This window comes from Lissotriton vulgaris, unplaced genomic scaffold, assembly GCF_964263255.1.
Source record: "Lissotriton vulgaris unplaced genomic scaffold, aLisVul1.2 SCAFFOLD_307, whole genome shotgun sequence".
In the NCBI taxonomy this organism is placed as follows: Eukaryota; Metazoa; Chordata; class Amphibia; order Caudata; family Salamandridae; genus Lissotriton; species Lissotriton vulgaris.
The window spans coordinates 1,316,943-1,329,539 of record NW_028241442.1 but is presented as its reverse complement, the minus strand read 5'-3'; positions in this window follow the sequence as shown (position 1 = coordinate 1,329,539).

The window sequence follows — 12,597 nt, the reverse complement described above, 5'->3', positions numbered from 1 at the left end:
CAGAGCCCCAGAGAAATAGCGGTTAGGGCACGGTTCCACCTGGTTCAGCTCCGGATTCTTCATCGTTCATATGTCTCTAGGACAGTGCAGCATAGTATTGGGTATTGTGGGTCTAATAAGTGTATGCAGGGATGCAATAAGACGGGTAAGTTAGTTCTTCCATATCCTGTGGGAGTGCCCACTGATACAGCCGTATTGCGTAGCAGTGGCACAGGTTATGTCTGAGGTGGTGGGCTCCGAGGTCCTGGTGGTTGCCAGATGGTTTCTCCTGGGAGTGACTGGGGAGATAGTGTGGCCAAAATGGGCAACAATCTGGCTCGCGCTACTGGGGGTGGTGGCAAAACAACATGTTGCCAGACTATGGGGGCTGTGGAGGCTTTGTCGATTGAGGACTGGAAAAGGGATCTCAACTGGTGTCAGTGGGCTGAACATGCTGTGCATCAGAGTAGAGGATTCCTGTGTAAATGGGAAAAGATATGGGAGGCATGGATGACATATTGGGGAGACCTACTGACTAAATGAAGGGTATTGTCGTCGGGGTGTAAGGGGATTCAGGGGTCAACCGGGAGTGTCATGGGCTAATTGCGAAGTAGGAGAACTGTACATGATGAATACTGCCATATATTTTGTTTGAAGGGCCCACTGCTATGTTTATTGTCGTATTGTATGGAAAGCTCTTATTTTGTTAATAAAAAGATGTTTTAAAAAAAAGAATGCATTGAATGGAAAGGCACTTGTAAGAAATGTAAAAAGAAGGGTAATGTGTTGAAGTGCTGTTGAGGTAGCAATTTAAAGAAGAAACCAGGCAGGCCACACATTAGACAGTATTTTTACCAACAGTCCGCTTGTAAAAGTCACCCAAATAATTCCACTCATTTGGACAGACCATTCAGCCATTTGCTTCACTGTTCAAACAAACCCCACCAAACCTAGCTTAACTGCACCAGCCCCATCATCTTACAGAGATTGGAAAAATATCAATCTAACTCAACTAGCAGAGATGATGCAGGATAATCATATCCCTAATGAGCATGACCCTACTAAAGCATCCTCCAATTATCTGACAAACTTAGATATGGCCTGTAATAAGCTAGCCCCGATTAAAACCTCACACCGGAACAGGAAAATACCTTCAGCCCCATGGCTTACTGAAGCCCTACGCATGCAAAAACAATACTGCAGGAACCTTGAAAGACAGTGGCGTCGCAACTATAGCCCTGCAGACAAAATGAACTATAAAAATGCCCTCTCCATCTATAAAAGATTGATAACCACTGAAAAAAGCCACTATTTTACCACACAAATCGAGCAGGCAAAAAACTCAGCAGGAGAACTATTTCGGGTAGTCACTACTCTATCCAATCCCCCAACTCCGCGCTTAGAAGGCTCTCAGTCACTGGCAGATGCCTTGGCCAGCTTCTTCGAGGAAAAAGTCAGCTCCATCTTCCACACTTTCTCTCACTCGGCCCCCCTTCCCTCCCCGGTGGCACTCCTTACGGACACTCAGCCTAACTTATTATCCTTCTACCCCGTTGATCAGGATCACATTCAACGCATGGTAGCCAGCACTAAATCCGGATCCCCCCTTGATCCATGCCCCCCTTCTATTCTGAACCTCATCCCTGAAGCAATCTCCCCCGCGCTGTCTACCATCTGCAACGCCATGTTCTCAACAGGCGTTTACCCCGCAGTCTGGAAAGAGGCTATCATCAAGCCACTACTGAAAAAAACAACTCTGGACCCTCTCCTCCCCGCTAGCTACAGACCCATCGCTTGTCTCCCATTCCCAGCAAAGATTTTCGAAAAGTCCATGAACATCCAACTTTCGAAATTCATTAATGACAACAATTTGCTTGACGACACCCAGTTTAGTTTCAGACAGGGGCATGGGACGGAAACGGCACTCCTGAAAGCCGCAGACGAAATTAGAACAACCATGGACAAAGGAGGGGCGGCTGTCCTGATACTCCTAGATCTCTTCGCTGCGTTTGACACAGTCGATCATGTCACCCTGATCGACCGTGTCTCAGCTCTGGGAATAGGTGGCACAGCTAAAGATCTGATTGCCTCATTCCTCGCCAATCGTCCCCAGACTGTCAGGATGGGCAATTTCACCTCCCAGACCTTCTCACTCCCCTGCGGTGTTCCTCAGGGCTCCTCGCTAAGTCCGACGCTTTTTAATATCTATGTATCGGACTTAGCGAGGGTGATAAAATCACATGGAATTGCCCTTACCATGTACGCCGATGACACGCAATTAGTACTATCGGTGCACAAGAACGGAGCTAGCGTTGCAGCCAACTTTCAGGAGGGCATGAAGGCGATAAGCTCCTGGATGTCATCAAATTGTCTCAAACTTAACTCCGACAAAACGGAGGTGATGACGTTCGGGAGCTTACAGCCAGCATGGTCCCCGCAGTGGTGGCCGTCTGAGTTGGGCTCCCCCCCCAACCAGTGGTAAAGGTCCGCAACCTAGGAGTCACCTTTGACAACAAGCTGACTTTCCACCATCATGCCAATGCCGTCGTATCATCCGCCTTCTACACCCTCAAAAAAATCAAGAAACTTCTTCCTTACCTACCACAGTCATCGTGCAAAACACTCATCAGCACCTTAGTCTTTTCAAGAATGGACTACTGCAACTCACTTCTTCTGAATGCTCAGGAAGGGGTTCTTCACAAACTGCAGACCGTGCAGAACGCGGCGGCTAGAACCTTACTCTCCATTCCCAAATTCACATCCACCTCCCAGCACATCAAAAAGCTCCATTGGCTCCCAATCAGGAGTCAAATCAAATTTAAGGCTCTGTGTATAGCCTATAAGACTCTGAATAACACAGGACCACAGTTCCTAAAAGAATCTCTCCGCCCAGTGGAACAACGCAGGACTCTACGTTCCTCCGCAGCCTTCTTGCTGAACGTCCCTTGGACAAGAAAGGCCACCTGGGGAGACAGATGCTTCACTACAGCCACAGCTAAACTGTGGAATACCCTCCCACTCCATATTAAATCCGCTCCCACGCTTCTTAAATTTCGAAAAAGCCTCAAAACATGGCTCTTCTCCTCGTCCTAACTCCTCCGTCATACTCTAGTGAGTTCTGAGATCACCAGCGCAGAGACACCCGTACGGGTATTTGTGCGCTTTAAAAATTGCAAAAATAAAATAAAATAAATAAATAAGTTCTGTGTGACCAAGAGTATGAAGTCGAAGAAATACTTTTGAGGATCTCTGATGGTAAAGAAAGTGGTCCGTTTGAAGTAGTTTCTATTGATGATACACGTGCACACATGTTCTTTGTCATCGGGATGAAAATCACCTTTATTCCCAAGGAAGTTTATGATAAACACATGAAAGATAAAGTAGTATTACACAAACCTGATATCAAAGCTAAAGGTCATGTGTGTAAACCCATTAAACTTTCAGGGTATTTCAACTGTAAAATCAGTTTTAAAGGTCAAGTCAGTTCTGGTAAAATGTATTTCTCAGAGAGGGGTGATTCATTCGTCAGTTGGGCAGATCAGAAAGATCTCAGAGTCATATTGGATCCCAATAAGACACCTTATTTAAGATTAAAACACGATGTGTTGAATGATGCACATGATAACCAACAAGGTAAAGTTGATGGATCACTAAGCTAAGGTAATTTGTATGTTTCTCCTTTTCGAGATGAATTTCCTAAAGTATTCATTGAAGATTTAGACTGTTTAAAAGGATACTCACACAAAATAATATCAATAAGTGATTCTCTACCAGTCATCAGTAAAGTGAGAGGAGTACCCATCAAGGTGAAAGAAAAGATGAAAATTGAACTTTTCAAGCTTTTGAGTGGTGGCATCATTACTAAAGTTGAAGCCACGGATTGGTTGGCCCCTGTGGTTATGGCTGTTAAGAGCAATAGAGAGTCTAGGCTCTGCATAGATTTGAGGGAGCTTAACAGATGTGTGGTTGTGAATCATTATCCCCTTCAGAATATTTCTGAAATGTTTTCTCTATTGGAAGGAGCTATATTCTACTCTTCCATTGATTTTGCATCAGCGTACCACCAAATACAATTTTACCCTGATTCTCAAGATCTAATGTTGTTTATAACTCCGTTTGGAATGTTCAAATTTCTCAGGATGCCCTGTGGCCTTATATCTGCAGCTTTTCAAAACAAAGGAGTAAGACCCAATGGGACAAGGTCTAGGCAGGGTCATAAATAAGGAAAACCTGGGGGTAGGCCTAAACTTTGGAATTTTCAAGCATCCACCACTTGTATAGCTTGAAGGATCAATACCACATTTTTATATCAATCCTGGTATATTTATTTATACCTTTTCTTTTTTATCTATTTTTGTTTTCAGTATTCAATCACTAACACATGAAAAAAGGAAACACTATCACTTCCTAATTACAGTTTGTTCAAAGCCATTTCATCTTTGCAATTAGTCATGAATCATATCATGCACAACAAAATTAAAAAATAAGTGACCATACTTTACAGAATTACAACAAACATTTTACACAAAAACTTATATATTTCTATTACAAAAAATTAAACAAATAACAACACATATAAATTAGGTTGCCCTAGTGCCAAACAATCATCTGATATCTACTTTACTATGTCTTCCAAGTAAACATCACTATTCCTCGTTTTTTTTAGAAAAGTCCTTGTTATGTATAGTGGCATTAACCACCATTCCTCAATGTCTTAGGGGATATCCCGGCGCATTTTAAGCCCTGTCAATCTTTTCCAGGGCTCTCATCAGGGCTTATATTCTTTTATTCTTAGTGGCAGTATTTCTAATTCATCAGAATTCACCATAACGTACTCTTAGAGGCCATTTCCATAAATGCTTCTTTCTTATATTTACTGTTTATTCTGATTCGGAAATTTTTGCACCCGTCTTTTGGGCTTTTTTCATTCCTGCTTCTATTGCTTTGTTTCTTAAACGGCAGCCGATCTTGAAAAGACACTGCTTCCTGGTTCCCGCAGTGACCTCGTGCAGACAATTCGCTTTCTTCTAGCTCTACCTCACTCAGTGTCTAATTATAGACAAAATTACCAGGTGGTGTAGGGGCACCTTTTCCAGGATTGTGCATCATGCACACCATGCAGTACTTCACTAAATGTGCAGCTGTCTTCAAAATTTTGTCATTCTGCCATACAGGTTCTATTTTATTGATTTTATATAACATTATCATAAGTAAAAAGGCCTTTTATTGTTACATTGTAATCATGCAACACATCATATACAGTTCCATTATTTGAACATAAATTCCTTGTAGGGTCCTTGTTACCCTTTCTTACACTGTGAGTGGCAGTGAGTTGCTTCATGTGCATAATAGGTAATGTTCATTTCTATGGGCCAGTATTTGTCATTATTACCCATACTCTATCTTCTTAAATCAGCCAATATATTTCAATATGAAGTCAAACAAATTCCAATAAATACGTCTATCGTTTTACAACTGACTTACTATAAATAAATCCCCCCTCCCTTCTCACACATGCCCGGCAGTCGCATCCTAATGCCTATATGTCCACATGCTCATACCATTTACTCATAATCATAATCTCTCTATATGCAGACATGTCAGTAGTCCATCTTGTACTGTATGGAATACTGCTGACAACGCACTTAGTTGAGATAAAAACGTCAACCAGGGGTTTGAGTATGTGCAACTATACCCCCTCAGTACGATTGTTTGCCAATCACAGCAAATTCTTCCATTAATGCACTACACTAAATAGAGATTGGTGTTTTGTGCAACCCCCTGTGTTATTTTCTTTGCAATTCAGCCCCTTCTAATTTACCTCATCTGATCATTTCCACATGTCATTCCTGCAAAGATGGAGCTCTGGTAGCTTTCCATTGTATTGTAATGTTTCTTTTGGCTAGTAAAAGGGCAAGATGTACTAACTTATGAAGTTGGCTACCTTTCTTCCCTCGTGGCCCCAATCCCAGTACACAGAATTTCATTGAGTCATTATTCCTCACTGGGGTGATATCCTTCAATATTTGTCATACAGACGCCCAGTAGTGTCCGAGTCTCGGGCAATCCCATAACATGTGAATTAGTCCTGCATCAGGGGAATGACAGTGCAGGCATGTATCCCGGTAACATTGTGCTCAATCTACGCTGGGTCAAATAAGCCCTGTGCACTGGCATAAGCTGGATGAATTTAAATTTGGGATTATGAGACACTTTCTTTGGATGCCCCAGGATGATGTCCTAATTCCTACCTGTGAGTATGCGTCCCACGTCCCTATCCCATTTATCACAGATTGGCTGTAGTGATACCGCTGCTACTGTACGGATCCCCTGATATGCCACTTTGTCAGGTGAGCCCTGTTTCCCATCAGGTATTGCATAGTTAGTAGTGCGTTTGTGTCTGGTTTGCTACTCCCCTGAGCCCAAGTGGCCCGAATAAATCTAGAGACAGTAGTGTGTAATAGGAACAGTCTATTCTGTACTCCATGCTCTCGTACAAAGGTGTCATTTAACATTAGGATACCCTCTAAAAAGAACGCCCCAATTGTAGTAATCCTCACGTCTGCTAGGCTGACAATTGTCAACTAGTAACTACATCCGATTGTGTGGGGATACCTAGCAGCGGAATAGTAGGAGCATATGGTGACATCGGTTTCGTAAATCTCAATGAACTACTCCAATATATTATCGCTATTTGTAACAGATGGGGTGCCGATGCTGGGATTTTGGCCTTGGACAGTAAGAGCCTATGGATGTCTCCATGTTCCCACGCCTGATGTGTCATATCTAGTTCCTTTAGGTTATGATCCAACACCCAATGCGCCAGTCATTGTAGCTGGCTTGCATAGCAGTATGCCTTCAAGTCTGGTGCCCCCAGTCCCCCTTGTTTTGTACTCGATTGTAATATCATGAGTCCAATACGTCTGCGTCCCGTACCCCAGATCAACTCTATTACTAAGGAATTTAACAATTTAAAAACCCATGGCAACACAATTATGAGCAGATTGATGAAATAGTAAAGCAATCTCGGAAGCAGCATCATCTTGGTTATGGCAACCCTTCCTGCCGCCGATATTGGCAGCGAGGTCCAAAATGTAATTTGGGTCTTGAGGGCAATTACCGCAGGGGTTAGGTTGCCGTCTAATGCATTAGTCATATTCCGGTATATCTGGATTCCCAATTATCGAAAGGCATCAGGTGCTATGGGAAATTTCCACTACCCAAAGCATAACTGTCCATTACGTGTGTGGTCAGCAAAAAAATAGGAATAAGATTTATTGGCATTTATCAAGAGGCCTGTTAATTCCTGGAAAAGAGCAAAAGTGGAGGGCATAGGTTCAAAATCCACATCCATATCATTGATATAGAGGATGAGTGTGTCCCCTCATTATTCCTTGTTATCCCATTAGGGCCTGGAGTCTATGCATATGGGGTTGCAGCGCCAGTATAAACAATAACGGCAATAGTGGGCAGCCCTGTCTCGTACCTCTGGCTACACCGTACTGCTGTGAGATATGCTGTCACGTTTGCGCTCATGCTGAGTGGTTCATGTAGAGCAGTTGCACCCAGTTAGCATATTCTACTGGTATACCAAACCTAGAGAGGGCATAGAACATGTAGTGCCAATGCAGCAAATCAAATGCCTGTCGTAGGTCAAGAGAAATGCAACCCTTCTTTTTTTTCGGTGTCAGGTGTACTAGTCATGATTTGGTGCAATGTTCGAATGTTACAGAAAAGGGGGTGGTGATGAACAGAGTGTCTGAATTAAGCAGACCACTCTTACCCAGTCCAAAGATCAGGGCTTGATCCATCACCGTTATTTATCTCACTGCACCATCCCAGCTCATAACCTGGCTATATGCAAATCAGTCTGTCCCTGGCCCAGTGCATCATGGGAACAGGGCAGACTAAACTACCAAGCCAATTCTTCACCAGAAAGGAGACAAGCTACCCGGGACCGATTTCTGGCATTTCAGCCGTCTTCGGCCCGGCTTGCTTGAATCCTGATGGTGCAGTTGGAAAGGGACTGCCACACCTATAGTGGCCAAAAACGAAGAATTGGCTTGGTAGTTTGTTGTTGTTGTTAAATATTTTGCCCACCCTAAGCGTGGAAGGGTATACTCAGATGTGAGTCCCTTGCTCATTGCACCATCAGGATTCAAGCAAGCCGGGCCGACGACGGCTGACATGCCAGAAACCGGTCCCCGGAAGCTTGTTTCCTTCCCAGTGTAAGAATTGGCTTGGTAGTTTGGTTAGCCCTGTTCCCATCATGCACTAGGACAGGAACAGTCTAATTTGCATATAGCCAGGTTCTGAGCTGGGATGGTGCAGTGAGCTAAAAAACGGTGGTGGATCTAGCCTTGATCTCTTGACTGGGTGAGAGTATTCTGCTTAATTCAGAGACTCCGTCCATCACCACCCCTTGTTGTTAAATATGTTCGAATGTTAAGCGCCATACTCCTACCTGGAACAAACCTGCATTGATTCATACGTATCAGCTGCAGGATAAACTGACAAAGTCTATTAGCTAATAGTTTACTCAGATTATATAGTCCAAAAATTATGAGTGATAAAGGCCTATATCCCGACATGTCAGAACGGTCTTGTCTGGGATTCAGAAGCGAAACCACAGTCGCTTCCAATGTTGTGTAGGGAAGCATACCCGATTCCAGTGATGCCTGGTATTGGCACTGTAAATGAGGTACCAGCAGATCAGCGTATGTAACATAAAATTCAATAGGTAGGCCATCATTCCCTGGGGTTTTATTGCACGGTAGATCTTTAATCGCCTTTCTAATTTCTATACTAGTCACGGGCTGTGCCAGTTCCTTTCTGTGTTGTTGTATTAGTTGTGGAATTCGCAAACAGTCAAAGAAGGGCTCATACTCTGTAACTCTATGTCCTGCTGGTTTTCTGTACAGGTGTTCATAGTATCTTTTAAATGCAATAGTGATTTCCATGTGGGTGTTAACTGTATTACCCTTCATAGTCCGAATCTCTAACATAGGGGATGCCGGGGGAGCATTTTTAACAAGTTTTGGTAGAAGCGGTCCTGCTCTGTTGTTTGTGCTTATAAAGCCGATAGTCCACTATGCGCAGTTCCTCTAGAAGCTCTGTATATTGTATATTGGCCTCCTGTAACTGTGTCTGTTCATACAGCTTCTCTCTCTAATGTATTCAATCTACCTTCAACCTCCTTGATCTGTTCGATAAGGGCGAGTCTAGCTCCTGCCTTCATGCTAATCGCTACTCCTCTTATAACTGTTTTAAAAACGCCCCATTCCAGCTGACGCGTACTAGCAGTCCCTTTATTGTGTGAGAAGTGATTAATAATAGCTGTGGAAAGTGTGCTAAGGAAGAACTGGTCTTCCAGTAATAAGGGCTGCAGCTTCCAGGTCAGTATCGGGGTCGGAATTGTGCCCCGTTGGAGTGTTAACTCTACAGGATTATGATCCCATGGTGTCTTACCCAAATGCAGCGCGTTGCTTATAAAACCAAACAGGGTCCCGGAGCAATTAATTCTATCAATGGGGGTATGGAACCTGTGAGGTGGGGAATAAAATAAATATTCATTATGGCCCTGCGTTCATCACTCACCATGTGTCTTTCAGTTCCCACGCCTCCTCCCATCCCCTAAGCGCTTCTGCTTGTTTCTTGCATTCAGTGGCATGCAAGGGAGGATGCTACCTGTCTAGATCTATATCTAACACCGTGTTGAAATCCCCACCCAGCACCCAAGAATATCCAGTCCAGTCCGCTAGTGCTACACTAAGGGTTTCTAGATATTTATCTTGGTCAGTGTTTGGGGCGTATACACTCCCAAAGACTATGTGTGTCCATCTAATAAACTGTGGACCAAGACATATCTGCCATTTTAGGTCTATTCTTTGCTCCAACAACTTAAAGAGGGTATTATTATTTTTTGAAAACTAGATCACTGTTCCTTGTGCGAATGCCGAATAGGACGTGAAAAACAATTGTTCTCTTTTCGCTTCTTTATGGTTGAGGTGAGTTTCCTGTAGGAACGCTATGTTAATTTTCCTTCTGCTCAGTTGCGCTAATATTCAGTGTCTCTTGTGGACAGACCCCATTCCCTATACATTCCAGGTGCTGTATATATATCTGTTAAGTGACGCCATCTAAGGTCAAGAAGTACTTTCGCTTTAGAGCATTTGAACTACTACGCCTATCAGGTGTCACATGTGGGAAGGCCAAGCATGCAAAACTAATAAAACTCACCAATACTAGGTTCTCCCGGATACCATCAGAGGACCAAACTTGAAATAAAAGGGAAATTTAACCAATAAGTATCATAGTGCAGTCACCAAGGGGGGAGGAGGCAACAACTGCCCCACTCCAAACAGGCATTACCCTGTACACAATAAGAATGAACTCAGTATTCCAATACAGTCCCCTTTTACAGATATTACCAACTAGATCATCTAGAAATTTCAATTAGTTAAAAACATATTATATAGCATCATATACGTTACCAATCCCTGTGTTACAATTCTAATATTCGCTTGCAGTCTGTGCAGTGACCGATGGGAACAATGTTACACTAGTCTCAGAATGAGAAAGGACTGTAGCTGCATCTGAGGATTGAGTGAAAATCACTGCAGTCTGGGCATCATGTGCAGTCAGTGCCACCGCCATCAAAATGGCGTCTTTTTGACTGTTCATGATCTGTTTCAGATATGGACTCGTATCGGTGGCTCCCATAGTTCACCTGTTCTCTGCCATGCTGTCTGTGACATTCCATTGCATAACAGTTTGTCTCATTTGACCTGACGGAAGTGAGGTCTGAGAGGCTGTTGGTGTGAATGTGATCTCCAACCAGTCTGCGACCTCCTCAGAGTTATCGAAAAACATGGATTTTTGTGCATAAATAACTTTTAGGTGGGCCGGAAAAATCAAGGCATACTTTAAATTGAATGCTCTCAAGTTCCGTTTACCCTCTTGAAAAGTGGCTCTGGCCTTCTTCACCACCAGTGTGAAATCGGGATACAGGGAGATCTTTTTGTTCTCAAAGCCAATACGGTGGTTTTCTCTTGCAGCCCGTAAAATCGTGTTGTGGTCTTTATAGTGCAGGATGCGTGCTATCAGCGGCATGGGCGGTGCCCCTGGATGAAGTGGTATAGGCTGCACTCGGTAAGCTCTTTCCACACCACTGTCGAGATCTATTAAGCCCTCTTTTGCCACTTGGTCTTGTAGCCATTTTTCCACAAATTGGGTAGGGTAAGGCCCCTCGCTATGTTCCGGAATTCCAAGAATTTGAACATTGTTGTGGCGGGATCTCCCTTCTGTGACACCCACTCTGGCCTGTAATCTATTTAATTGACGTTGGAATTGTTCTAGTTGAGAGGTAAGCATAGTTTGTTGTGGTATTAGATCATCTAATTAAAGTTTATTTGATTTCACTTTATCTGCTGGTTTTTTATGGTCCGCTTGCAACAGGTTGAAATTAGTAGATAACGTTCAATCGCCACACGTGAATCCCTTTTTTTCTTTTTTTTTATAAATCCAGTTTGGCTGCATGTTGATCAGTCCCTGGGGGTGGCACCATGTCAGTATCAGGGCTGTTCGAGAGTTCACCGCCTGATGTGGCGTGCGTGTCTTTGTTGGTCGCTGGGTCAGTCTACTTAGTTCTAGGGCACCCCATAGCGTATTGGTGGCCCGCACATTTTTCTGTTCCAGCTCAGTGGGGAAACCCTTCAGCGAACTCCTCCTCTACTGGGTGGATTCTGCATCAATGGATCAATCATCAGTGCAAGCAGCGAAGTGTCCACCTCCAGCATCCACCCGCCACACACCTCAGTAAGGCTCAAGCAGACCACTCACAGGGTATATGTTAATCGTGGTTGGTCGCAGTATATTTATAGTTTTGAGAACACAGTTGTGCACTAGTTAAGACATGGCAGTATCTGTGGCCCACTATGGTATTGCACAGTTACCGTCTCCACCCCTGCCCAGTGGCCTGCTACCGGGTACTCGCCAGATGCTGGGCACTTGCTTCCGCCAGCAGAGAACGTAATTTTGCGCTACTAGCACAGCGGAAGCGCCGCTTGCAATCACCCCAACGGCTTTTCTTCAGCTGAGTTGTCGGTGGCACCAGCCCAGTCCTCGGTGGTCTCCACAGCCCCTTTATCATGTGTTTTAGATGGTCACAGTCCTCCAATATAGCCACGGGCCCCCTCACAACCACAGCGGTTGTCAGCCATCTGGAAACCCACAGCTATTAGTCTTAGAGCCCAACGTCTCCCCTTGTTGGTTGTCCGTACTGTTTATGTCCCCCAACACTGTAACGCAACTTGTATTATTGGTGGTCAGTCGGGTGTCTTCCCTGGCCTATAGCACTCAGCTTCCCCACTGAAAGTCAGCCATTTCTGCCTCTATACAGGGTCAGTATCAGCAAGGAACTCAAGCACTTTTCCAGTCTCTCATTTCCAGGCATCCGGCTGCTCCCGACAGTCACTGCCTTCCGCCATCTTGTCTCGTCTCCAATGGATTAATTTGTTCCGGGACTAGCCGGTTATCAGTCACCTCCTTCCGGAGACTATTATCCCATGACTCTCCTCGTTGGACAAGGCAGTACCGGTAATTATTCTACCAGTAGCA